The following is a 21,223-nucleotide window of genomic DNA, read 5'->3' on the forward strand; positions in this document are numbered from 1 at the left end:
GCTACTCCTCCCCTGCCTTCACACCATTTTCCAAAGGGAGAGGGTGTAACACCCTCTCTCAGAGGAAGTCCTTTGTTCTGCCATCCTGGGACAAGCCTGGCTTGACCCCAGGAGGGCAGAAACCTGTCTGAGGGGTTGGCAGCAGCAGCAGCTGCAGTGAAACCCCAGGAAAGGCAGTTTGGCAGTACCAGTGTCTGTGCTACAGACCACTGGGATCATGGGATTGTGCCAACTATGCCAGGATGGCATAGAGGGGGCAATTCCATGATCATAGACATGTTATATGGCCATATTCAGAGTTACCATTGTGAAGCTACATATAGGTAGTGACCTATATGTAGTGCACGCGTGTAATGGTGTCCCCGCACTCACAAAGTCCGGGGAATTTGCCCTGAACAATGTGGGGGCACCTTGGCTAGTGCCAGGGTGCCCTCACACTAAGTAACTTTGCACCTAACCTTTACCAGGTAAAGGTTAGACATATAGGTGAATTATAAGTTACTTAAGTGCAGTGTAAAATGGCTGTGAAATAACGTGGACGTTATTTCACTCAGGCTGCAGTGGCAGGCCTGTGTAAGAATTGTCAGAGCTCCCTATGGGTGGCAAAAGAAATGCTGCAGCCCATAGGGATCTCCTGGAACCCCAATACCCTGGGTACCTCAGTACCATATACTAGGGAATTATAAGGGTGTTCCAGTAAGCCAATCTAAATTGGTAAAATTGGTCACTAGCCTGTTAGTGACAATTTGAAAGAAATGAGAGAGCATAACCACTGAGGTTCTGATTAGCAGAGCCTCAGTGAGACAGTTAGTCACTACACAGGTAACACATTCAGGCACACTTATGAGCACTGGGGCCCTGGATACCAGGGTCCCAGTGACACATACAACTAAAACAACATATATACAGTGAAAAATGGGGGTAACATGCCAGGCAAGATGGTCCTTTCCTACAGTTGTACCCTGGTATCAGCTGTGGCTGTGGTTGGGACAGTAATTTTGGAGTTGACTCAATCTGCACAAATTTTGATTTTGTGTATATCGGGTCTGGCGGCACTATCAGATTTGTAGTAGTCTCAAGTACTGGGATGTCTGGGTAGATTCTCTGTATCTGCGGTGGAGGTTGCAACTATATCGGTATGTTTGGTGCAATGGGTACACTGACACCATTCTGTATCGAAGCCGTATCACTAGTCTGTACCGTATCAGCAACTCCCTTTTCCTGCGTCTGGTTCCCAGGGTCTATGCTAGTGCTTGGAGCACTATCGCTCACCGCATAAGGTGGCAGGCGATCATGTAATAATCTGTCCATGAATTCCTCATCGTCTGAATCATCTTCCTCTTCCCAAGGTCTTTTATTCTCTTTAGATTTATTAGAGTCTTTGTCTGTCTTACAGGAGGCTTTCTTTCCCTGCGTCTCTTCTCCCTGTGCTATTGCTGGGAACAATTTTATCCCATCAACAATCCCCCTTCTCCACATTTTGCTCTCGTTATCCCATCTAGCCTCTGCATAAGATTTTTCTGTTCTTCTCAGTCTTCTCTGAAACTTTTCTTGCTTTTGTTTAAGAGCCATTAGATCCCAAACCGCTAAAGCTTCATACTGAGCTGGCCTCGGAGGTGGTTTCTGTACACTTAACATCCACCTCAGAACCCTCGTATTGAACGTTCCATGTTCCGGAAACGCTAAACATCCCTCCTTCTCTGTTAATTTGCGCCACTGTTTCATCCATAAACAAGGCGCAACACCTTTTTCTTCCATGACTATATAAGCTGGAGTACCCTCGGGTGGTGTAGGTTCCCCATCAGTTGCTACAATATATGCGTCTCCTTTCAGAGCGCTTTTAAATGCCCTAACAAAATTCATTTTGCAGTTTTCTCTTATTTGTATTTTAATCAGAAATGACTTAGTTCCCAGGACACTCTTCACCCACCTTTCTCAACCTATTGCCTCTCAGGGACGGCAGCCAATCCGTGCGAGACCCCTCTCAACAACTGACCTATCTCAGCGCAGCACCACTGACGTCACACTCACACACACTGCAGCTGACAAAGTCTTGCGGCTCGTCCGCTCCTCACTGAATTCATACAAACTAATGCAAATTATTGTGAGCACCTTAAATGACAACACAAATCTGCCGGTTTACTACAGGAAGGGTAACACATTCGCTTCAGAACTCTACAGAGATTTCACTTGAAGCCTCGGCCGCTACTTTCTCCTTATCAGCTCCCGCATATGCAAGTAGAATTCGACCCGCAATTTCTACTCTCGACTTGTCATTGGCTCGTCCTAGTGCACTTTAGAATTTGCCAAATCTCCATCGAAGGTTTCACACATACGTTTCAACTCAAACCTGACTTGTCAACCACGCCTGATTGACCTATTAAACCGCACAGATTACAACATGAATCCAAGTGTCTTCTACACTTGTCGACATACTCCGGAGTCTTAGACCACGACGGGTCCGTACATAAACAACCAACCACATGGATAATTTTGAGCACCAAGCGCCACACTCATATGAAGTACGCCGACTTCCCTACTCCCATACTGCGGAGTACGCCCACTCCTCCTAAAACAACATTTAATTGGCCTAAATACACACAAATCTCACAATCACCTGCAAAAAGGCGTAAGCTAAGCAAGCGCAAGAACCCTAACCACACATTATGACGCCAAGAACATCCCCAACTCACTTAGGCAGGCTCCGAGATCCCGGGAAAGTCATGGTGAACTTAGAAACCCATCATATCTCCAATTTGCATTATCACAGAAATGGCCAAAACCGTCGCTCTGCTACCAGAACTGGTAACACGTCCTTCTATGTTAATTTATACACATTAGGACTCGTTTTAGGCCAATGAATCTTGTGACCCAGTGGTGAGACACCGTAGGACGAGATAACTGATCAATATGTCAAGCAATATATCAATAAATTCATCAATATTTTCTACCACAATGCACTTTATTTTGGTTAAAGACATTAATGAAATTGTCGGCGCAACCATGACCTTTCAGTCATGAAAAACCACACCTTTTGATAGAATTTTATGAATTTTATTTCCTATTGATTACAATCTACGAGCAGATGAGTTAATCTCAATACCAGGAAGCATAAGAGCATAATCACAATATGGCAACTGTGATAAGATTTCATTAATGCAAGAATCACAAACATAAGAACATAGCACAGCGTGAACATAGATTAGATTATAGCAAATGTCATATATGTGTCAATTCAGCATAGTGCAACGTCAGTCATCTGTCTATTTGCGTCAGTCAGAGTGATCTCCTATCCTAACCACTAATTAGCATCAGCATGTTGGGCTTCATGCAAAACAATTTAGAACACCAACTTAGAAAACATCTAGCTATGGTCTCTATCAAAATGAGCAGTTGGTACCTAGAAAGGAAAAGCAAACAGACGAATTACAAATTGCATTGTCATAATTACCCTCCAAGGATTCGGTCAGCACACAGGTTCAGTCTTCGTCTTCAGGACATCAGTCTAAACTCGTCTAAAGGACAGGGGACACTTCCCTCATAAGGAGGAGAAGTGTATAGGGCAGTCTATGGGCAAAGATGGTTTTAATAAGTCTCAAAGTCACCAAACAGAATGACAGAGTTTCTGGATAAAATCAATCGCATTCCCTACCTAGTTCTCTCGACCCTTCTGTGACATGGGTTTTTATCCCTTTTCCGTAATACCTTCCCCCAAAATTCTATTGGACATTTACTATACCCCACTATCTTTAACCTATCAAATCATACTTTAGGTAATTCTAATTGTCACCCCACTATAATTCATAACATTTTGATTGGTCTTCATAATTGACGCCTTCAGAGGTGGCACATCCAGGGGTTACTTCACCATTTGGCACGTCTTCTCGGGTCATGAGTTCCTTTGTCCATGGTTTAAACGTCCTTGTACATTACATTAATCTACATTTGTTTCAACTTTGTATATAAACTCATACTAAAGCAGCAAGCATGCGTATGAGAACAGAATTCATACTGATACAATGGAATGAAGAAAAGGAACATTTGCAGGGTCATGGCCCTTTGCGAGTCAGCACACTGAAAAACAGAAAAAATGCTTTTAATATGAGAGCTAGGCAGCTAAAACCCACAGCTCACGCTAACTTAAGGCCTATGAGATTTTCAATATAAATGCAACATCATAAATGTTAATATAAACCATAACATAAACAGTTTTACTCAATCATTATTAGTTCACGTGTATATATTGGTGGCCACACACATTATAGTCGTAATTCAGATGCGCGTTTAAGCAAATCACTATTATTGTCGTCTTCTATGCAACATCTTTAAGCATTGATATGAGCATTTCATTCTAATATATGTAATTTAAAGTACGCTCTCTCAGATCTAAGCCCAAATAAGTTCCAAAGTGCAAACACGGGGATCCAAAGAGGGACAACACTGCAATTAAACATGGGCAGAAATACCAAGACTTACATGAAAGACCTAATAAGCACCTCTGGGCACTGGGAATGACGTCTGGGCAGCACACTGGCATGTGGGGAATGTAGTTTGTGTGTGGTCCCCCTAGGGCTGGATCAAGTCTCTGAATGTCATTAACACTCTCCTTCCACCCATGACAGTGCATTGCATGGGATACTGGCTCAGTCCACGCAAGGTCTTGGTTCTCTTGTCTGTAAATGATGGTATTTTCTGGTCACATGTGTACGTCCAACTGAATATGTGTGTTACAGTGTCAAGTTTGGTTAGCCAGTCCTTTAGGTTTCATTTGTCTCCTTTTATAGTTTCCCTTTCCTTTCTTTGCATTTCCTCTTTTTTATTTTAATATTTCTAAAGACGATACTACAGCTGTTGAGGAAGTGCTAACCTTTTTACTTGCTTGCCACTCATTCAATCTGTAGTGCACTGCATTCTACATGGCTACTTTCTCTAAACCAGGAGACCATTTTGGAATGCTATTGTCCATAGTGTACTATTGTTTTAACACTCCATTAAGGCCAATAAGTTAGTTCTAAATGTGGCAGCCATGGTGGAACTTTAAAACAACAATAGACTATTTGCAATACTTCTACAAGACAGTCACCCACTGCTATGTTTCATTTAATTACTGCAGGAGTATGCCCTCTGTGTTTAGATAGCATCATGTTTTCTTTTTTCAAGTTGTGTTCTTTTAGTTTATCACACATACATTTTTCAGTTTGTGAGCATTTCATTGTTGTTGTGACAGAGCATGAGTGCAAGAATGAGTCAGTAGATGGATGAATGGATGCATAAGTGCAAAGATAAGTGGCAGAGTGCATTTCTGGTGACGTATTGAGAGCCTATACCCATAAATGACACAAAAGGCACTTTCATTTATAAGCCAGACCTATAGACATTGCCAATGTTTATTCTGTTTTTACCCAATTCTTTACAATATTTATGAATGAATTTACCCTTTTATTGTGTTAAATGCATTCTTAATGCAAGATAGATTTCAATTATCTAATGATTGCCTATGGCATATTTACTGATGAGAAATCACTTAAACAGCCTGTTCCATTTCACAATAAAATGGCCCATTATGCCGTTAAATGAGCGTTGCTGCATCATGGTCCAAAGAAAATGTTTTACATTATGTAACTTTAGCTCAATCTGAGCTATTATACACAGAACTTTAATGTTATATTTTGGTTTGTTGTGTGTTTAGAGTATATTTAAAGGCATGTAGATCATGTTCAATTATTACAAATGCTTACCTTTATTTATCTTTTATTTTTCAGTTATGAAATAACGGTATAGGTTCATGAACCAACGCACTTTTGAGCAAGCACTTTGGGTGGCAGTTTTACTCAAATGCATTTTATTATAACATAACATATAACATAATGGACAAGCTTCGCCAGTGAGGGCTACATAATTAGGATGTTGTGACTTCCCAGTATCCAAAGACAAGGCACCAGGTCTCTGCTTTTGTGCAAGTGGGTAGAACAAAACGTACACTGTTCCATGGAGCCCAGTAGTTGACCAGGCAACAAACTGCATAAAAGAGAGCCTTTTTGAGTGCTCTTGCAGCTCTCTACTGCTACACATGTGTACATGTATGACAGGGACATGCTCACACACACATATACACACACACGCGCGCGCGCACACACACACATACACACCCACACACACACACTGATGTAGTCTGGTCCCCCACTCATATGCAGTGGTGCAAGGTGAGCCCTATGCTGCCTGTTCCTTCTTTTCAAGGTAGTAGATTTTCTTCTGTTGAAAGAAGAAATGGAGCAGTCGTTCTTTCGGTAACCTTGACTCCTCATCTGCCTTACATTTCTTATGTTTACAGGTTGGGAGATGATTAGTGTTAGACTGGCATCCTTGGTGTAGTTTCCCCTGTATTTTTGCCTCTGTTTCCTTTATTTTTGACTGTGTCCTGGACTTATTTTTTGCTGGTTTTTGGTACCCTGGGCACTTTACCACAGTTCACCAATGCTAACGTGCAAGTGTTCCCTGTATTAATTGTAATTGTGATTGGTTTTCCCTGATTGGCATATTTGATTTACTAGTAAATCCCTAGTACAGTGCACAAGAGGTGCCCAGCGCCTGTAAAACAAATGCTGCTAGTGGACCTGCAGCACTGATTGTGCCACCCACATGAGTAGCCGCCCTGTAAACATGTCTCAGACCTGCCACTGCAGTGTCTGTGTCTGCAGTCTTGCACTGCCAATTCGATCTGGCAAGTGTACCCACTTGCAGGCCCAAACCTTCCCTTGTACTACATGTAAGTCACCCCTAAGGTAGGCCCTGGGTAGCCCCATAGGCAGGGTGCAGTGTATTTAAGAGGTAGGACATGTACTGGTGTGCTTTGCAGGTCCTGATAGTGAAGTACCTCCAAATTAGGTTTTCACTATTGCAAGGCCTATCCCTCCAATAGGTGAACATGGGGACTGCCTTTAAATATCTTTTTAGTGCAGTTTCCCATTAGGAGCAGATAGAGATGTGGAGTTTGGGAGTCTCTGAACTCACAATTTAAAAATACATCTTTTGGTAGAGTTGGTGCTTAGATTGTCCATTTGAAAATGCCACTTTTGGAAAGTGGGCATTTTCTTGCTTAATCATTCTGTGCCTCAGCATGCCTGTGGAACCTGCATCTAGGTCCGACTGACAGTTGGGCTGTTTGTGAATTCCCACTAGATTGTGATACAAAGGAAGATGAGGTGTGTCCTGCATATCCTGATGAGTCTTTCTGGGCTAGAGAGAGGAGCTAATACCTGCACCTGAAAGGTCTGTGCCTATTCTCACACAATACAGTCTCCAACCCCCTGGAGTGTATCTGGGGCCAGGCCTCGGCAAGGCAGGATCCTGTGAACAACAGAGACCTTCCTTTGAAGTTTCCCTACCTCAAAGGCAGAAATGAGTATAAGTAGTGGACCCAAACCCCCAGACTTTTAAAACACATCTGGATAAAAAGGAACCTCTGCAAAGGAGAAGAGCTGAAGAGCTGGAGGAGGAGTACTGCCCCTTTGCTGTGTGTGCTAACAGTTAGCCTATGTTTTCCTTATCCCATCCAACCTATGAGAGAAAGGGAAGATTTAGAGGCAGAGTTCATGTGGCATCATTGGATGGAGCTGCAGCTCCATGCATTGGGAAGACAGCCCAACAGTAAGAGTGCACTGGTGCATCAAAACAAGTATGCTACAAAAAAGTTTGATTTGATGTGTGAGCTGGGATGTGGGTACCTGTATATTTGTGTGTCTCTGCAATGTATGCCTATTTGTCTGTGTATGTATACATGTCTGCGTGGATATCTATATCTAGGTCAAAGTGGAAGTGTGTGAGCCTCTGATCCTGGTACAGGTGTCCTTCCCAAGCGGCCACTGTTAGAAATTGGGTCTGTAGCTGGCAGAGGTATGCACCATGTCCAAGTAGGGACCACAATCCTAGACAGGGTAAGTTAGATACACAACTAAATTAACCTGTGCTCACCCTCTGGCATTTGGCACAGAGCAGGCAGGCTCAAAGGCAATGTGTAAAGTATTTGTACAACACACAAGCAGTAACCAGAATCAGAATACCACAAAAAGACTCCACACAGACTTAAAAGTATACAAAGTATTTACCTAATTATAAAATAAAACCAACACAACAAAAAATCCAATCAGTAGGGCATGAGATATCAATGAAATTAATAAATGCAAAAGCAGTGCTATAGGATTCAATTGCACTCCTATTAAGGTTAATACAGTAATGTCTCCATACGGGCGCAGAATTTGTTTGTCTTTATTGTGCCAGCCCTCTAACATCTCGAAGGGACCGTAATGTCACAACTGCCTGGGGCGTCTGTGGGCAGATACAAATCACTCTGTCCCAGGGAGTACCAAGCTTTGGGGGGAGAGAAAGGTAGCTGCTGTCCCGTGAATTACATGCCAGCTCCGTTTCGAGGTGAAGGTGAGAGGAGCACTTCTCGTGGGGTGCTGAGAGTGTCCCTGGGGTGCACTCATAATGGTGGAATGGTTTAGGGGTTACTGGGAAGCCTCGCACTGGTTAGAGCTGATCCTCCAGGGCTAGTGCCGCTTTGGCATGGTGGGACATGGCTGCAGGAGAGCACAACGCTCCCTCAGGGAAGTCCTTAGTTTAAGCTCCACGTCATGATCCTCAGCGGTGGGCTTTGCTTCAGCCGAGTGATGCGGGGGCTGCGAAGAAGCACTACACTCGCTGGTGGGGGGAACTCCAAGAACAAAACTCAGCACGCAGCGCAAGGGTGGTTATGAAGCACCTCATTTACTGGGGAGATCCTCCCACAGCACCTACCACCTCGGCAGAGTGGCACAGGGGTAGGATGAAGCACCGCACTTGCTCAGATAGTCCGCAAACAAAGTTCTACTTCAGCAGAGCAGCATAGGGGCTGTGATTAAGCTCCTGACAAGGTCTTTGACATCCCTGAGACATCAGGGAAAACAGGGCAAGCTAGCAAAAACTTGGAGTCACTGTAGTGGGTAGTTCTTGGTTCCTGCAGCTGGGCAGTGGTCAGCAGACAGCAGGGCAATTTATTCAGACAGAGTAGCAGTCCCTTGGAATAGAAAGCCCAGCAAGATGGCAGTCCTTCAGCACAACAACCTTTACTCCAGTGTAGAATCTTCCAGGTCCAGAGTGTATTGCTTTTAGGGGGTCAGAGATGCAGTACTTATATCAAAAAGTGCCTTTGATGTAGGGGATGACTTCAAAAGGTTTTTCTGAAGTGCACAGGTCCCCCTTGCAGCCCAGCCCTGCCCCCAAACTATCAGTGGGGCCCAGGCCACTACCCTTTGAAGAGTTAGTGGGAGCCCTTCCGAACTTCCTCCCCAGGAAGTCCCATCAGTATGCAGATGAGTGCAGATGCAGTTGAGTATCCTGTGTTTTGAGTGTCTTAAGAGAATGCACAAATGTAGCTGTCACTTAGCCCAGGCTAGACGTGTACTGGAGACAGGATGTCGGCACACAGGGCAGTAAGGGCAGAGAAATGCCCACTTTTTAAAAGTGACATTTTAAAAATCGTAATAACAAATCTTTCTTTACAAGTAAAGAGGATTTATCATTACCATTCCAATGATACTAAACATGATGCAACCACTCCTCTCTAATGAGGAATTACAGCTTAAAAGTATTTTAAGGATTTCCTTATGTTGGCCTATGAGAGGGGCAGGCCTTATACTGTAGTAATGAAAAATGACTGTGAGTTTTTCATTACTAGAACATATAAAACTTAAAAGTACATGTCCTGTCTTTTACTTACATGGCACCCTTCCCTATGGGCTACCTACGGTCTATCTTAGGGGTGACATATATGTAAGAAAAGGGGATTTTAAGGCTTGGCAAGAGGTTTCCAATGCCAAGTCAAGGTGGCAGTAAAAATGCACACACAGACTGTGCAGTGTAGGCCTGAGACATGTTTACAGGGCAACGTAAGTGGGTTGCACAATCAGTGCTGCAGGCCTACTAGTAGAATTTAACCTACAGGCCATAGGTATATGGTATACCACTTTACAATGGGCTTACATATAGATTAAAAATCCTAATTGTGGCTACACCAATATTACCATGTTTATAGGAGAATCACATGTACTTTAGTGCTGGTTAGCAATGGTAAAGTGTTCAAAGTCCTCAGACCAACTACAAGATACAGCAACAAACTAGGAGGTAGAAGGCAAAAAGCCTGGGGCAAGACTACACTAAGGATGCAAGACATAACAGCCACATATTTGACCCCTACAACATGGTGAGACCTTGAAATAAGTGGGACACCTCAGGACGGATGTGGCCTACACCTGGCATCAGAATCAGAATGCCTCTTACATAATTTTTATAATTCTTGGCATATCATGGGCATTTTTGGTACAAGAGTTTGGTATTGGGAAGGAAGAGATCCCTTGCATGGCTTTAAAGAGTGTGCCTCCTGTCTCAAGCTTTTCATAGCTAGTTCCATATGTTTTTGACTTTTTCTCTCTACACATATGACAATCTTGCATGTACACATAGAGATCCCTGCAGCATGGTATGTGACCAAAGAGAGGTTTTTGTGATCTGGTGGGGCACAACATATGTAGCCTCCTTTATCTGAAATGACTTCCATCAGCTGATAAGGCTGTAGAGGGCCGACAGTGGTAGCAGCCACACTTTACAGTGGCAGGACAGGTATTTTGTACCTGTCTCCTGCCATAAACAGTTGCCTACTGGTCTCTCCTACATTTTTAAATGTGTCTACCCATTCCCCTGCAACTGGGACTGTTGCTCAATTGATGTGGTACATCAATGACGTGTGTGTGTGTTGGTATGTGATCTGAAGGATGCATGTGCGTGTGTGTGTGTGCAGAAGGATGTGTGCTGAGTGTGCTTCTCAGATGTGGCCACACAGGAATCCATTTTGATTTTCTGCACTAGAGTAGAACCTAAGATGGATAATTGGAAAGAGTTGTGTAGAGCAAAGGGGCTTTTCTCAGGTGCTTCAGGGGTCCTTTGATATGGAACATACTTGATGTAGTACAGCCTCAGAGGAAGAAGGTTCCCTGAAGTATAGGGGAAATCCATGCCCCCTTCCTGCTTCATTCTTTCCCAGAAGCGTTACCTATACCAGGTAACATGTTGATTCAGTGGGAATGCCCCTTCCTCTTTTGATCCTTGGTTTTGGGTTTCCCCTGATAGAAGACTGTACCACACCTTCCTGTGAACACTGCAAGACAAAGACCATGACTGAACTAGACAGGAAAGAATATACAAAGGGCAGGCATCACATAAAACCAATATCAGAGGTAGACATGTAGAGTACCAAATATTTGACTACAACCCTATTCACAAAAAGTACATACCATTGTGACAAGGGTTTTCTACTGAAGACTGAGAAACTCTTTTTTGTGCCAGGGTTGACGTTGCTGATTGCCACCTCCCTTCTATTAGGTTTGGGACTTGCAGCATAAAAAGTTCTGCAACCTGAGAGTAGAAGATCTGCCTCCAGGTAAAGAGCTGACTATTTGTCAAGGAGGGCCACTGGTGTACCTTTGAATGAGGAAGACACTCCTTGAAAAGGGAGACTGCTAGGAGCTGACACAGGAGGTGCTTAGCATAGCGTGCTGTAAACAGGGAAGGATCTGCACTGCCAAGTTGGTTGTCGAGGTCTTGTGATCCTGTGGATTGTTCTGCAGTTGAAACTTCTGTGATGGCTTAGCACTCAGGGAGATCGCATCCAGCATTCTCCTTCACCTCTTTCTTCTGTTATTAGATCAAGCATCTGACATTGAATGACACCCAGGAAACCGTGGCTGCACTTTGGTGGTTACATTAACAGAAGCCCATAATACCTAGAGATGGTGACGCAAGCAAAAGATTCCATTCCACATTGGTGGATCTCCTGATGTGTGATTAAGTCACCACTGTGACTTGAGATGGGCTATTTAATTTGTTTAGGTGGTGAGTTTTGCTTTGGGCCTTAGGAAGACGCACCTGTGAAACACTATCTAACCTTGAGTGGATTTGGCAGAGTTCGGCTTGGGCTTGCACTACCTCACCTCTTCAACTTAAATGACACAAACTGGGCCAGGCTGAGACAGTGTGACTGTTTTTGGTAGTCATGCAGATCCGTACACCACAGAGGGCTGCACACTCAAGCCAGAGTGGGCCAAATCAACCCGACTAACCAAGATAGTGTACAAGCATAGCAATGCGGGGAGGATAAAAATCTGCTACCTTGCAACTACCCACAATTAGCTTTGGGAGGGGTAGGCAGAAATCTGGAGTGGTGTACTGAGAAGCTGGCTACTCAATCCCCCTTCTCCTCTGGGGACTATATGCTCATTGTGGCACCCACTATATTTTGTTTTGATAAAATATCATAACTTTTGGCTCATCCCGATTACTTATGTTTAGTTAGCCCTGCATAGTAATTAACATGATAGCACCTGTGCAGCAGTATCTGTCACATACATTTTATATGTGCAGCATTAAGTTATGTACTAGAAGAAAAGTGCCTTTTCTTATAAGTAAAAGTGAATTGATTTATTGACTCCTATTACATATTTCATTGAGTTCTGAGTTTCTGCCCTACACTACCCCCCCAAGTAAGCTTTGGCCTGCTCAACTTTGCTACCCGGAGAGTCAAGTGCTGTAGGAGTGTACTTGGTACTCAAGTTTCAGCTGCATAGTAGGATAATGCACCAGGACACCAGTAGTAAACATTTCTGAGTGTTACAGTCTGAGCCCAGTAATCCCCCTCTGACCTTGGATCCACAAAAAGGCGTCCTCATTACCACTGCTACAAAGTGCTTGCTCTTACATAAATTGTGGGTATTCTTCTCCCTTAGTGACCATTCATGGCACAATATCCCCCACTAGTGGTACAATGGTGGTAACTGATGATATATTTTGGGCTTTATTGGCACCATGGTGTCCATATCTGCATAAGGCTTCCTCTGGCAACATGATGGCAAGTTTTACCATGATGGTGCCCACTGCAGTAATAATTCTTATTCTTGCATAATAGCTCCCAGACCTGACATATTGTATGCATTACTGACATAGGTTTGGTGTACCCTGCACATCTCTGACAAGTGATTTTGATACATGGTGGGTACAAAAGATTCTGTCCAAATTATATCAAGTACTTGAGCACATATGTACTTGATCTTACTGACATGCTGATGTTTGGGAATCAAATGAGTGTTTACACAAATGAAAAAGGGTATTTCAAAACAAAAATAGTGGGTTTTAAACAAATAGAACATGTTTATATGTGGAAGGTTAATTCATTCGTCCAAAATGGGAAGGTTTTATTTATCTTCCACCAGAAAATCACCAACATATACAACAGCTTCCCGACCGCCGACGCGAACCCCCCCCCAGAACCCGCCAACGAGATCACCACCATCCTCAACTGGAGCCCAACCACCACCGAGGAGACCACCCGCGCCATGAATTCGATCCACTCCGGCTCCCCATCGGATCCCTGCCCGCACCACATCTACAACAGGGCCGACGACATCATAGCACCACACCTTCGAGACGTCTTCAACGCCTCCCTCACCACCGCCACCTTCCCGGAGAGCTGGAAGCACGCAGAGCTCAACGCCCTCCTGAAGAAGCCCACAGCAGACCCCACCGATCTCAAAAACTTCAGACCCATCTCTCTCCTGCCGTTCCCCGCCAAAGTGATTGAGAAAATTGTCAACTCGCAACTCACCATCGCCCTGGAAACCCACGACTCCCTCGACCCCACACAGTTCGGTTTCAGAGCCAACCACAGCACCGAAACCGCCCTCATCGCAGCCACGGACGACATCAGAGCCCTGACCGACAAGGGTGAGACCGTGGCCCTCATACTACTGGACCTCTCTGCAGCCTTCGACACGGTCTGCCACCGCACCCTGATACGACGCCTCAGCAACGCCGGCATCAGAGGCAAGGCCCTCGAATGGATCATCTCCTTCCTCTCCGGCAGGACCCAGAGAGTCCGCCTCCCCCCCTTCAGATCGACAGCCACAGAAATCATCTGCGGCGTACCCCAAGGATCATCCCTCAGCCCCACTCTCTTCAACGTCTACATGACCCCCCTGGCAAACATCGCACGCAACCACGGACTCAACCTAATATCATACGCCGACGACACCCAGCTCATCCTTTCCCTCACTAACAATCCCACCGCAGCCCGAACCAAACTTCACGAAGGAATGAAGGAAGTGGCGAACTGGATGACAGACAGCCGTCTGAAACTGAACGCAGACAAGACGGAGGTCCTCATCCTCGGCCCCACTCCCACCGCATGGGACGACTCCTGGTGGCCCCCCGCCCTAGGCAGCACTCCCCAACCCACCGACCACGCATGCAACCTCAGCTTCATCTTGGACTCATCACTCTCCATGACCAGGCAGGTGAACGCGGTGACCTCGGCATGCTTCAACACCCTCCGCATGCTCCGCAAGATCTTCCGCTGGATCCCCACCGACACCAGGAAGACCGTCACCCACGCCCTCGTAGCCAGTCGCCTGGACTACGGGAACACCCTGTACGCCGGCATCACCAACAAACTGATGAGAAAACTCCAACGAATCCAGAACGCTGCCGCGAGACTCATCCTGGACATCCCTCGCCACCACCACATCTCCGGACACCTGAGAAAACTCCACTGGCTCCCCATCAACAAGAGGATTACCTTCCGACTCCTGACCCACGCACACAAAGCCCTCCACAACCTCGGACCCAAACTGATCAACAGCCGCGTCTCCTTCTACACCCCCGCGCACTCTACGTTCCGCCGGTCAGGCCCTGGCAGCTGTACCCCGCATCCGCAAAGCCACCGCCGGAGGAAGATCCTTCTCCTTCTTGGCAGCGAAGACCTGGAACTCGCTGCCCAGCCACCTTCGCGCCATACCTGACCACCTCTCCTTCAGAAGGCAGCTCAAGACCTGGCTCTTCGAGCACTGACCCCCCCCCCCCAGCGCCTTGAGACCCTTTATGGGTGAGTAGCGCGCTTTATAAATGCAAATGATTGATTGATTGATTGATTGATTGATATCAAAGCGAATGTTTTTAGAACTGAGAGAACTATTGCACCTACAAATTATTGGGCCTAAACACAAAAATATTTTTTATTTGAATACATTAAGTAGTATTCTAGTAATTCTACTTTACATTCTCAAAGATGCTTTTCACGTATGTGCATGAAGGTGTCTCAGACACACGTGCACTTTCTCCTATGTGCAGGGTTCTTCATCAGGAGCACAGAGAAATCCATTCATGGGGGGTTTCATTTTAGTGGTAAATGTGGGAGGAACAGCGGGAGTGATAAGAAAATGAGAATATCTATTACTAAATGTGTGGATGTTGGAAATGGCCCTTTTTGCAGGGTTTTCCCTGTCTTTTTGCTTCTGACCTCCTGTTTTTGATCCTGCGCTGAATTTTGTTTTTTCTGGCTTTAGGACTCTGGACACTTTGCCGCTGCTGACCAGTGCTCACGTGCAAGGCTCTCTGTCTAAATTATATTGGTAATTAGTTTATCCATGATTGGCATATTTGATTTACTAGTAAGTCCCTAGGATAGTGCACCATGTGTGCCATGTCCTTTAAATCAAATGCTACTAGTGGGCATGCATCACTGATCTTTCCCAGCACATGAGTAGCACTGTAAACATGTCTCAGACCTGCCATTGCAGTTTTGTCTTTGTAGTTTTAAGCTGCCATTTCGCTTCTAAGGTAGCCCCAATGAAATCCCATGGACACGGTACCATGTATTTAAAAGGTAGTACATGTATGAGTGTGTTTTGCATGTCCTGATAGTGAAATATTGCTAAATTTCATTTTCACTATTGCAAGGACTGTCTCTCCCATAGGGTAACATGGGGATTGCCTTGAAATAGCTTTTAAGTGTAATTCTAATTGAGAGCAGATCTTGATCTGGAGTTTGGGGTCTCTGAACTCACAATTTGAAAACACATTTTTTGGTGAAGTTGGTTTTAAATTGTAAGTTTGAAAATGCAACTTTTAAAAAGTGAACATTTTCTTGCTTAACCATTCTGTGCCTCTATCTGGCTGTGGAATGCATATCTGGGTATGGATGACAGGCTGTTTGTATATTCACTCTGGACAGTTACACAAAGTGAGCTGAGGTGTACCCTGCATGTCTTGATGGGTCTTCCTGAGCTACAGCGGCAGGAGCTGACACTTGCACTTGAATAGGAATGTGCTTGTCCTGACACAAAGCAGTCTCTAAATCCCTGGAGTGTGTCTGTGCCAGGGCAGGAAAGGTAGGGTCTTGTGCACTGTAGGAGACTGGCCTGGCTTATAGTGGGTACCAGATGGTACTTACACCTTGTGCCAGGTCCACTTATCCCTTATTAGTAGATTAGTAGTGTTCTAGCAGCTTAGGCTGATAGAGGTAGCTATAGCAGAGCAGCTTAGGCTGAACTAGGAGACATGCAAAGCTCCTACTATACCACTTATATCATACAGAACTATATAATAAGAAACACAATACTCAGAGGTACTAAAAATAAAGGTACTTTATTTTAGTGACAATATGCCAAAAGTATCTCAGAGGGTATACTCCCTTAGGAGGTAAGTAAAATACACAAAATATACACACAAACCAAAATCAGGTAAGTAATCAGTTAGCAAAGTAGTGCAAACACTGCAGAACACAATAGAATGCAATAGGAGACAATAGGCCTAGGGGCAACACAAACCATATACTCCAAAAGTGGAATGCGAACCACGAATGGACCCCAGGCCTAGTGTAGTGTGTAGAGGGTCGCTGGGAGTGTAAGAAAGCACTAAGGGTGTCCAAGATACCCCACCCCAAGATTCTGAAACGTAGGAGTAAAGTTACCCTACTACCCCAGAAAGACAGTAAAGTCGAGATAGGGGATTCTGCAAGGACAACAACTGACTGCAAAGCACTGAAGACGTATTCCTGAACCTGAAGACCTGCAAAGGAAGAGGACCAAGACCAAGAGTCACACAAGTGTCCAGGGGGGGCAGGAGCCCACTAAACCCCGGATGAAGGTGCAAAATGGCTGCCTCCCAGTGGAAGAAGCTGAAGATTCTGCAACAAAGGAAGGTGGCAGGAAATTCTCCTTTGGTCAGAAGATGTCCCACTGCATGTTGGAGGATGCAGAGTTGTTTCCACGCAGAAAGACCACAAACAAGCCTTGCTAGCTGCAAGAGTCACGGTTGAAGGTTTTGGGTGCTGCCAGAGCCCAGGAAGAACCAGGAGGTTTCCCCTTAGAGGAGGAGACAGAGGGGGCGTTCAGCAATACAGAGAGCCCATGCAGCAGCAGGCAGCACCCACAGAAGCACCTGAACAGGCGTTCAGAAGATCAGAGCACGGCGGTTGTCTTAGCACAACAAAAGGGAGTCCCACGAAGTCGGAGGTCAACTCAGCAAGTTGGGCAATGCAGGAGGGAGTGCTGGGGACCTGGGCTGTACTGTGCACAAAGGAAGTCTTGCAAAAGTGCACAGAAGCCCTAGCAGTTGCAGTTCACGCAGTACACAGGATTACTGTCTGGCGTGGGGAGGCAAGGACTTACCTCCACCAGCTTTGGACAAAAGGGCCACTGGACTGTCGGGGACACTTGGATCCAGCCCCTGTGTTCCAGGGACCAAGCTTGTCAAGATGAGAGGGGACCCAGGGGACCGGTAATGCAGAAGTTTGGTGCCAGTGTTAGCAGGGGGAAGATTCCGTCAACCCACAGGAGATTTCTTCTTGCCTTCCAGTGCAGGATGAAGGCAGACAGCCCTTGGAGCATGCACCACCAGGAAACAGTCGAGAAATCCGTCAGGATGAGGCGCTACAATGTTGCTGGTAGTCTTCTTGCTACTTTATTGCAGTTTTGCAGGCGTCCTGGAGCAGTCAGCGGTCGATCCTTGGCAGAAGTCGAAGAGAGAAGTGCAGAGGAACTCTGGTGAGCTCTTGCATTCATTATCTGGTGAGAAACCCACAGGAGAGACCCTAAATAGCCCTCAAAGGAGGATTGGCTACAGAGAGAGGTAAGCACCTATCAGGAGGGGTCTCAGACGTCACCTGCTGGCACTGGCCACTCAGAAGTCTCCATTGTGTCCTCACACCTCTGACTTCAAGATGGCAGAGGTCTGGGACACACTGGAGGATATCTGGGGACCTCCCCTTGGGAGGTGCTAGTCAGGGGAGTGGTCACTCCCCTTTCCTTTGTCCAGTTTCGCACCAAAGCAGGGCTGGGGGGATCACTGAACCGAAGTAGACTGACTTATGCAAGGGGGGCACCATCTGTGCCCTTTAAAGCATTTCCAGAGGCCAGGAGAGGCTACTCCTCTCAGGACCTTAACACCTATTTCTAAAGGGAGAGGTTGTAACACACTCTCTCAGAGGAAATCCTTTGTTCTGGATTCCTGGGACTGGGCTGCCCAGGCCCCAGGGGGGCAGAAACCTGTCTGAGGGTTGGCAGCAGCGGTTGCTGCAGAGAAAACCCCAGAGAGCTAGTTTGGCAGTACCCGGGGTCCATGCTGGAGCCCCGGGGATGCATGGAATTGTCCCCCAATACCAGAATGCTATTGGGGTGGCGATTCCATGATCCTAGACATGTTACATGGCCATGTTCGTAGTTACCGTTGTGAAACTACACATAGGTATTGATCTATATGTAGTTCATGTGTGTAATGGTGTCCCCGCAATCACAAAGTCCAGGGAATTTGCCCTGAACAATGTGGGGGCACCTTGGCTAGTGCCAGGGTGCCCTCACACTAAGTAACTTTGCACCTAAACTTCACTAAGTGAGGGTTTGACATATGGGTGACTTATAAGTTACTTAAGTGCAGTGTAAAATGGCTGAGAAATAACGTGGACGTTATTTCACTCAGGCTGCAGTGGCAGTCCTGTGTAAGAATTGTCTGAGCTCTCTATGGGTTGCAAAAGAAATGCTGCAGCCCATAGGGATCTCATGGAACCCCAATACCCTGGGCATCTAGGTACCATATACTAGGGAATTATAAGGGTGTTCCAGTGTGCCAATCTGAATTGGTAAAATTAGTCACTAGCCTGCAGTGACAATTTTAAAATCAGAGAGAGCATAAACACTGAGGTTCTGGTTAGCAGACCCTCAGTGATACAGTTAGGCTCCACACAGGGAACACATATAGGCCACAAACTTATGAGCACTGGGGTCCTGGCTAGCAGGATCCCAGTGGCACATATCAAACACACTGCCAACATAGGGTTTCCACTATGAGCACTGGGGTCCTGGCTAGCAGGATCCCAGTGAGACAGTAAAAACACCCTGACATATACTCACAAACAGGCCAAAAATGGGGGTAACAAGGCTAGAAAGGGGCTACCTTCCTACATGCATCATAAAGACTTCTCTTTGAAGTTTGCCTACTTCAAAGGCGGAAATGGGTATAGCTACTGGACCTCTGACCCCTCAAATTTAGAATCTTTCTGGACTGAAGACATTCTGCCAGGAAGAAGAGCTGGATGCTATAAGAGGGCCTGCCACTCTGTCTGTTGCTTTGCTGTGTTGGCCTGCTGCTTCTGTCCTGGTAGTGAATGGATTGGACTTTGCTTTCTACATCCTGCTTCCAAGGGTTCTCCAAGGGCTTGGGCTGAGCTTACCTTCTGTTAAGAAGTCTCAGGGACATCAAAGACTTCACCTGCCAGCAGCTAGGTTCTCTTTCTGATTAGCCAAGTGGTGCCAAAACCAGTTCCTGGGCCCTTGGGAGTGGGTTCTGGTGTAAACAAGAAGAAACAAAGACATTGACTCCAGAGCGACTTCGAAACTGGTGCCACTGCCCGCACCGGAGCCCTGGTCCCCGCTGAATGCAACAACTGCGACTCATGCCACAGGCCTGACGCCGCTGCAGTGCCTCCAAAGTCTCACCACAGCGCGAGTCCTGAGTGCCGTGTCGCTTACATCTGTGACACCCGAGTCCGCCACAGCCCCCATGACAACGTGGTATGATCGTGACACTGTGAAGTTGGCACCTCACATCTTGACCTGCTGGATTCATCGACTCCACTCTATCTTAAGGAACTGATGCCTAACCACCGATGCCAGATCACTTCCCCTGCAACTGTAAGGAACCAACACCTCACCTCCCCTGCCTAGCAGTAAGAAACCGACTCCTCACCTCCCCAGTAGCAGTAAGGAACCAATGCCACACCGGCTTCAGCAATGTCTCACCCCCCTGACTCTCCAGTGTGGTGTCCCTGACCTCCTGTCTTCCTTCCATGGTCGATGTGCTGCCTGTGACCCTTCTGCCTGCCCTCCATGGTCCATTGTGCTGCACATGCCCCTCCCACTTGCCTTCTGGGGACAAAGTACTGCCTCTCCTGTCTGCCCTCCATTGTCCATGTACTGTATGCTCCCTGCTGTTCTGCCTCCCATATGTGGTCCATGTGCTATTCCTGCCCCTCTGTCCTGATGTCTGTTGTCAGCTTGCTGGCCCTGTCCCTTCTGCGTGCCCTCAGCAGTCTGTAATGCTACCCCTGCCCTTTCCACCTGCCCTCTGTGGTCAGTGGACTACTTCTGGCCCTCCCACTTGCCCTCTGTTGTCTGTGTGCCTCCCCTGCCCCTTCCTCCTTGCCATCTGTTGTCTGTGTGCTGCTCCTGACCATCCTGCTTGCTCTTTGCTGTCTGTTGTGATGCCCCTGCCCCTCCTCTCCTCCCTGTCCTCCAAGGTCAGCTCGCTGTTCCTGCTGCTCCCATCTTCCCACCATGGCCTGTGAGCTGCCCCTGCCTCTTCCTCCTGACCTCCAAAGTCTGTGTGCTGCCCCTGTTGCCTCCCCTTTGTGGCACGTGTGCTGGCCAGGCCCCTTCCACCTACCCCTGTTCTCTGTAGTCAGCTTGCTACCTTGAACCCTCACATCTGCCCTTCATTGCCCATATTCTGCCCCTGATTCGCACACCAGCCCTGCGATGTCCATGTGCTGGTCTTGAACCTCCTCTTGGATTTCAGTGGTCAGCTTGCTGTCCCCACACCTCCCCCTGCCTTCCATGGTCCATGTGTTGCCCCTTTTATTCTGCCTGCCCTCCATTTCCGGTGTTTTACCCTTCTGCTCTCACCTGCTCTTTGAAGTTCATTGTCATATTGCTGCCCCAGTCACTACTGCTTGCCATCCTTGGTCGTTTGTGCTGCACATACCCCTCCTGCTTGCCCTCCAGCGTCAATGTGGTGCCCCTATTGTCTGTCCTCCATGGTCCATGTGCTGCCATTGCCCTTCTGCCTGCCCGGAATAGTCCATTTGCTA

Source organism: Pleurodeles waltl, chromosome 1_2 (genome assembly GCF_031143425.1).
Source record: "Pleurodeles waltl isolate 20211129_DDA chromosome 1_2, aPleWal1.hap1.20221129, whole genome shotgun sequence".
Classification (NCBI taxonomy): Eukaryota; Metazoa; Chordata; class Amphibia; order Caudata; family Salamandridae; genus Pleurodeles; species Pleurodeles waltl.